We start from the raw sequence: 7,705 nt of genomic DNA on the forward strand, positions 1-7,705 counted from the left end.
TCACCCCTTGTATTTCGTCACATTTCTTCTCAATTTTTTCCTCCCCTCCCAAGATTGCAACTCTGTTGTTAATGAAATAGATCTCAGAAGATAAGGTCTTTCCAATGTTACTACCTCACTCCTGTATGTGCTCTACTTCCATTTCCTCAGTCCCAGCTGTATCTCAAGAGGAGGACTCTCTAAATCTAACCTCTCCACCCTGGTCCAAGCCCCTCTCACCTCCTAAAAACACTTGCCCCTTCTCTCCTCCTTTAATATCGGGACCATTCCTCAGTCTAAAATGCCTCCTTCCCCAAACCTTCAACCATGGCACAGGATTGTGGGATGTCCACCGTTATCACTAACTTCGAGGAGAAAAGGAGAGGGGGTGGGCTGTGGAGATGAGGTGATAGTGGTAATATTATTTAGCAAGCACCTACTGTGTGCAAAACACCATGCATTAAGCACTGTTCTAAGAGCTGACTGAGGAAGCCATCTTGGGATCACACTGGCAGTTTTTCTCTGAACTTTTTCAGTCAAATATCCATAAGAAAATTTAGCCGTAAGTGGAATCTTCTTTATACTGGAGTTCAACTCTCCCGCTCTCTCCTCAAGCAAGAGAGCCAGAAGAAAGGCAGTTTTCAAGCTTTGGACCTACTCTAGAGTCCTCTGTAGATTTAATCTGAAACTCAAGAGAATGCTGGGGTCAGGGTTCAGCAGACACGGTACTTTGGATCCAATACTGTGGTTTGAGAAAAGGTAGGCAGTTAGAGATAGAAGGAGACAAAGCCATTCATTCATTCATTCATTCAATCATATTTATGGAGTGCTTACTGTGTGCAGAGAACTGTACTAAGCGCTTGGGAAGTACAAGTTGGCAACATATAGAGACGGTCCCTACCCAACAATGGGCTCACAGTCTAGAAGGGGGAGACAGACTTTGGGAGATGAGGCAATGGCGGATGATCTGGAGGAAGGTGGAAAAATAGGAATATGGAATAGCAGAGTTGGTTCTGAAGCAGGGAGGCAGAGAAAGAAGAATGTGGAGGGAACGTGGGTCAGGAAAAGCCCTAAATCCAGGGGTCTGGATAGATAAGGTCTCTAGGGGTTGGGAAAAAGACTGGACTGAAGAGTAGACAGGAATCGGTATTCTGAACTGGAGCTGGATTGGACTAGATGGATTCAGTCTTAGCAGGAGGGAGAGTGCTCCGGGCCTGAGGTTGGAAGTTGCCGGTGGACTGCGACGGTAATTAAAATGGCAAATGGCTGTCATGTAGCTGGGAAAGCAGACTGCAGGTTCCAGCTGCAATTCTACAAGTTCGGTGGGGTGTCCCTCCATGGGGATAGTGAACAACAATGACCTCGACTTGCTGTTGTAGTGAATAGTGGAGGTGCTTGTTTGGCATAGCAATGAGACATACGACGGGAAGATTTATTTTCAAATATGTACTCCCCTATCTCCACAGTGGAAAATGAGTCTCTGATGAGTGGAACACCACGGGCGAAGATTGACTTCAAACTTATTTACACCACAAAAAAGCCTCTCTTCCTCCAAATGGGATTCTGCTGTGAAAAATGATTGCAGTACACCCCGTATTTTGTGTTGCGCAAGCCAACAGGAACAGTGTGCAACATAAAAGCTGTCACCTCGAGGCTCATTCTTTTTTTTTTTTTTTTACAACTTTGATTTCCCTAGTTCTTGTCCATTCATTTCACACACCTTCAGCTATTTAGACCCGTCTTAAATCCATTTTTGTTTTGGTTTTTTGAAGGTATAATCTGAGAACGAGCAATTCAGAAGGGATCTCTCCTCACTTTAAGAGAGGGCTGGCCTAGAATTACTTTCTGAATCCTCTTCAAATTCATTTCCACAACCTTCTATGGTGCTGCGAATCAAGCCTCCTAATTCTTATGGAAATCAGGAAGTTCTTTTTCACCTCAGCCCTGGATCCCATGGTAGGTTACAAATTCTTAACTTCTTATGAGAGAATCACCATTCTCCTTGTTCTAATATGGAGTTCCCCAGTCACACCACAATCACTCAAGCAATCAATCATGGTTGATGCTGTTCTCCTATGGATCGACAGGGCAGTCCAATAAGAAGGTTGCCTTTGTATCACTACATTATGCCAGGCATTGGGATTTTGGACATTTATTTTCCCATTTGCATCAGCTAAAATTGGATTACACAAATACTGTGTCTTGTCTTATGCTGTTGAGTCATCTCCGACCCACAGTGACTCCATGGACACATCTCTCCCAGTTTTCTTGGTAACAATACATAAGTGGTTTACAATTGCCTTCTTCCACACAGTTAACTTGAGTCTCTGCCCTCATCTCTCTCCCATGCCGCTGCTGCCCTGAATGGGTGAGTTTTGACTTGTAGCAGATTGCCTTTCACTCGCTAGCTACTGCCCAAGCTAGGAATGGAATGGGTATGCCTCTGCTTGACTCTCCCTCCCATAGCCTAGACTGGTAGAATACTGGAAACTCTCTAGGTGTGGTACTGAGAGAAGAGGGAAATGTTGTGTACAACTCATAAAAAATAAAAGCCAAAATGAAATCCCCAATTTTTCATTCATTTTGAAATATAAATCCAATATTTATCTGAACTGAACAGGAAAAACTGAATTGAGCATAACCATTACAGATACCATACTTCCAGCTCCACCACCTAACTACCATACTTATCAACAGTCCACGTAGGGCCCAAGGCAAAGAATTTTCCAGTGAGCCCAGCTTTCCAATGCTGCTGTCAGGCTCGCCCTTCCCCACCTTTTTTAGAACAGTGCTTCGCACACAGTAAGCGCTGAACAAATACCATCATTATTAGATCGGTCATGTGAGGAGAATGGAGACTGTAGCAAGCTGGAACAAGTTGCTCTTGGGTGAGCCAGAAGGCGGAACTGCAAACAGGGTCAGTGGAAGGGACATTGTAGAGACACAATGAAGCACATTCGCAAACAGAGGGGCATAAAAATGAGAGTGATTGTGATATTTGCTAAATGCTTACCATGTGCCAGCCACTGTACTAAGCTCCGGGGTAGATACAAGATAATCGGGTTGGATACAGTCCCTGTCCTTACATGGGGGGGCTCACCGTTCCTAATCCCCATTTTACAGATGAAGCACAGAGAGGTGAAGTGACTTTCTCAAGGTCACCCAGATAAGCGGTAGAACTGGGATTAGAACCCAGGTCATTCTGACTCCCAGGCCTGTGTTCTATCCACTAGGTCATGCTGCTTCCACGTATGGATTGTTGAGAGAGGTTCAGAAGATGCCTCACCCTGGCATTCAGGTATCATAAATGGGCAAACTCTCCCAGAATGGACACTTTGAGAGGATTGGAAGACAAAGCAGGCTTTCTAAGTGCTTTTTGGTGGGTCACAACTGCTATCAATCAATGGTATTTACTGAGCACTTACTGTGTGCAGAGCATTGTACCAAGCACTTGGGAGAGTACACTATAACTAATTTGCCAGGAATTTTCTCTGCCCTTAAGTACCTGACAGTCCAGTCCAGAATCACCAGGGAGGAACATGATATTTCCATGGGGTGGAAGTAATCTGTTGAATTTACAGCTACACTCACACTAAGAAATACAAGTCTCTGCAGAACATCACTGTGTAGCTACACGATTTACTCGGGGAGGAAAAACATATATATGTGTTTACACGTCCTGTCTCCAATTCCGTTAGTAAGCTGTGAAATAGCTTAATTTTTCATAATTATCTAGCAAATGATGTAAATCCATCTACACCTCATCATATTTCAAAGAGCACAATACCTAAAGCACTATCTTTTCCAGATTATTGATAAAGATGAAATTTCAAAGCAGATTATGATTTAAGACTTTTTTGGATATGTATTAATCAATTTATGCTACCAGGATAACATTAGGAATTACTTGCAAATGAATACAGAACACACCTAATTTAGACCTTTATTTTCATGGCAACAGAATATACTGTTGGTCTGCATTTCTCAATTAATCAAGGCAGAATCAGAAATTGACTTGGAAATTATATTTCTGATCTTTAGGAGGTGACCCAGTTATGAAGCCAATCCCCCAGCGGGTCTCATTTCCACCTGTTTTTCTTCCCCTCGTCTTCAATATCTTTTATTTGGAGAATCCTTCATCCAAGTCAATTAATGAATTCCCATCTTTCAGATAGCTAAGTCTCTTTGCTAATTATCCCTGCTAAAGAAACATTTAGTGTGTTACATCAGTACTGCAATAAGGAGTCTCCTAATCACCAGAAAGTGTTGCCATGGCCCCAGTGCTTATTTCCCTGAGAATTGTTAGTCACTGGGTAATGGAAGACAGGAGCAATATTTCAGGTTAGCTTAAGCAATTACACTCCACACCTCTAGAGCAATTTGGTTCCAATGTTTAGTTTTCTTTCAAATATGCATTCAAACGCTTATCCGTAGGCCTTTCCCCCCCCCCCCCTTCAAAGCCTGATTTACATAATATATCCTTCAAGAGACCTTGGCGACTAAACCCTCATTTCCCCATTTTGTTCTCCCTTCTGCATTGCCTATGCACTTGGGTCTGTATTACTGCTTTTCTTGTTATTTTTGTTAAGAGCTTACTATGTGTCGAGCACCGCTCTAAGCATTAGGGACCCTGTCCCTGTCCCACATGGGGCTCATAGTCTAAGAAGGAAGGAGAACAGGGACTGAATCCTCACTTTACAGATGGGAAAAATGAGGCCCAGAGTGCAGATACTGGTCCAAGGTCACATAACAGGCAACTGGCAGGGCTGGGATTAGAACCCAGACCCTCTAACTTCCACGCTTTTTCTGCTAGACCATGCTGCTTCTCTACCCTTTTAGCACTTGATCTTCAGTGCATCCTCAGTCATACAGAACATATATACATATCCACCTGTAACTGATTTTAATATTTGTCTCCCACATAGACTGTCGGCTCCTTTTGGACAAGGAATATGGCTACCAACCTTGTTGCACTTTACTCTCCAAAGCACTTAGTACAGTGTTCTGCACACAGTAAGCACTCAACGATTACCATTGATTGATTTGGTCCAACAAACTATCTTCTCTCATTTCAATAACCCAAAAGAGATTTAGGGATCTCACCAAAAACAGAGCATGGAGCCATGATGAATGATGAGATTGGAAAGGAGGACAGGAAAGATGGCAGGAAGGGAATAGGAAACAGGATCTTCGGAGGAGAAGTAGCATGGCCTAGAGGTAAGAGAATGGACCTGGGAGTCAGAGGACCTGGGTTCCAATCTCATCTCTGTCACGTCTGCTGTGACCTTGGACAAGTCACTTAACCTCTCTGTGCCTCAGGTCCCTCATCTGTAAAGTGGAGATTCAATACCTGTACTCCTTCCTACTTGCAGTGGGACCCTCACGTGGGACCTGATTGTCTAGATTCTATCCCAGTGCTTAGTTCAATGGTTGGCACCAAAACAAAACTTGTAAACTCTTTGAGGGCAGGCCACATCTTTAACTTCAACTGTATTTGCCAAAGCAGTAGACATTCACTACAGAAATGTGCAAAAAGTGCCATTGATTAACTTTGGTTTTTATCGATAGAATGGGAAGGTGTATAATATTAATAACTTGACATCTGTTGGGATCTGAAGGAGAAACAATTTATCCCTTGGACTGAACTCGGGGGCTGCTATGTTATGTACCATCAAATTAAGGCTAAAAGGAATGTCCACCCCACTTGACATTACAAAAGACCAATGTGAAGTTAAGGCCTCCTACCAGTCACCACTGAATAAGGCAGCATAAGTCCCAGGGCCATGAGTGAGCTGCTCCCACAAACAGAAAAGATGAACATAGAGCATTTCACTTGGAATAGAAATAGACACATGATAGTATATCGAGGGAGGGGTTTGTTAGGTAAGAATCTATATCCGCTGAAGGTGTTAAGGGGTGATTAACAAACAGTCCACCTAGAAATCACCTCTAATTAGTGATTCATGTGATGCCTAGGCATAACTATGTGACAAATCTCTGAAAACCTGAGTTGAGGATGAAATTATCCATCAGTGATGCATCAAACCAAATTAATTAATCAACCAATGTACAAGACACTGTATTAAGCACTCTAGAGAGTACAATGCAACTGAGTTGCTAGAGCGTTCCCTGGCGACAAGAACCTTACAGTCTAGCGGTGGAGACGGGTGGTAAAATAAATTACGGATATATAAGTCAGTGCTCTGGGGCTGAGGATGGGGTGGATGTCAAATGCTTAAAGGACACTGATCCAGGTGCACAGGTGACACTGAAGAGAGAGGGATTAAGGGAAAGTGAAACTTTATTTGAAAGGCCTCTTGGAGAAGATGTGATTTTTAATAAGGCTTTTAAGGTGGGGAGAGTAGGAGTAACTCAATAAATTAATCCACAGTCACCTTCCTTTTTCTCCTGGATGTAGCCTGGCGAAAGAAATAACTTACTAGGGGGCACGGAACTGTGTCCAATCTGCTTACCTTGTATTACCTCAATGCTTACCACACACTAAGAGCTTAACAAATATTACAATTATTAATGGTTATGGTTACGGATAGTTCTCTCAGTTTGAGCCAAAAGAGAGGATGCTTTCTTCCTCCTCACTCTCCACCAGAGACCAGCTCCTCCTCCCTCTCCTGGAGGGGGTGGAAAAAGAGAGTAAAAAGGGGGAAGGCTTTCCACACTACTGGCTGAGATCCTGTTCCTCCCCAGAAGATTCCAAGCACCTGGAGGGGAAGGGGAGGGAAGAACTGGACTAATTTATGGCCTGGAAGACAACATCAAAGCAGTGTAAGATCAAAACAGCCGCTTTAGAAAAATACAGCTTTGAAATGCTTCATCTGGCCATCCCCAAAATCGTCTGTTTTCAGTTTTCCTGGAGTTAGGGTGGGGAGAGAGGGTGCTGTTCCTACATATTTCCATATTTCCATATTTCCTTGAACGAGTTGTCTACACGCGCTGCCTAGAATTCCTCAACAACAACTCTCTCCTCGACCCCCTCCAGTCTGGCTTCCGTCCCCTTCATTCCATGGAAACTGCCCTCTCAAAGGTCACCAATGACCTCCTGCTTGCCAAATCCAACGGCTCATATTCTGTCCTAATCCTCCTCGACCTCTCAGCTGCCTTTGACACTGTGGACCACCCCCTTCTCCTCAACACGTTATCTGACCTTGGCTTCACAGACTCCGTCCTCTCCTGGTTCTCCTCTTATCTCTCCGGTCGTTCTTTCTCAGTCTCTTTTGCAGGCTCCTCCTCCCCCTCCCATCCTCTTACTGTGGGGGTTCCCCAAGGTTCAGTGCTTGGTCCCCTTCTGTTCTCAATATACACTCACTCCCTTGGTGACCTCATTCGCTCCCACGGCTTCAATTATCATCTCTACGCTGATGACACCCAGATCTACATATCTGCCCCTGCTCTCTCCCCCTCCCTCCAGGCTCGCATCTCCTCCTGCCTTCAGGACATCTCCATCTGGATGTCCGCCCGCCACCTAAAGCTCAACATGTCGAAGACTGAGCTCCTTGTCTTCCCTCCCAAACCTTGCCCTCTCCCTGACTTTCCCATCTCTGTTGACGGCACTACCATCCTTCCCGTCTCACAAGCCCGCAACCTTGGTGTCATCCTCGACTCCGCTCTCTCATTCACCCCTCACATCCAAGCCGTCACCAAAACCTGCCGGTCTCAGCTCCGCAACATTGCCAAGATCCACCCTTTCCTCTCCATCCAAACTGCTACC

The 7,705-nt window shown here is 44.4% G+C and overlaps 1 non-coding gene across 1 annotated transcript; it reads right to left on the minus strand.

The window, feature by feature from the left end:
• Positions 1 to 2,357: 2,357 nt before the first annotated feature.
• LOC119949064 lies at positions 2,358 to 2,495 on the minus strand. Its single transcript, XR_005457160.1, has one exon. It is a non-coding gene; the product is annotated as a small nucleolar RNA SNORA7 (small nucleolar RNA).
• Positions 2,496 to 7,705: the final 5,210 nt, after the last annotated feature.

Source organism: Tachyglossus aculeatus, chromosome X3, assembly GCF_015852505.1.
Source record: "Tachyglossus aculeatus isolate mTacAcu1 chromosome X3, mTacAcu1.pri, whole genome shotgun sequence".
Lineage (NCBI taxonomy): Eukaryota > Metazoa > Chordata > Mammalia > Monotremata > Tachyglossidae > Tachyglossus > Tachyglossus aculeatus.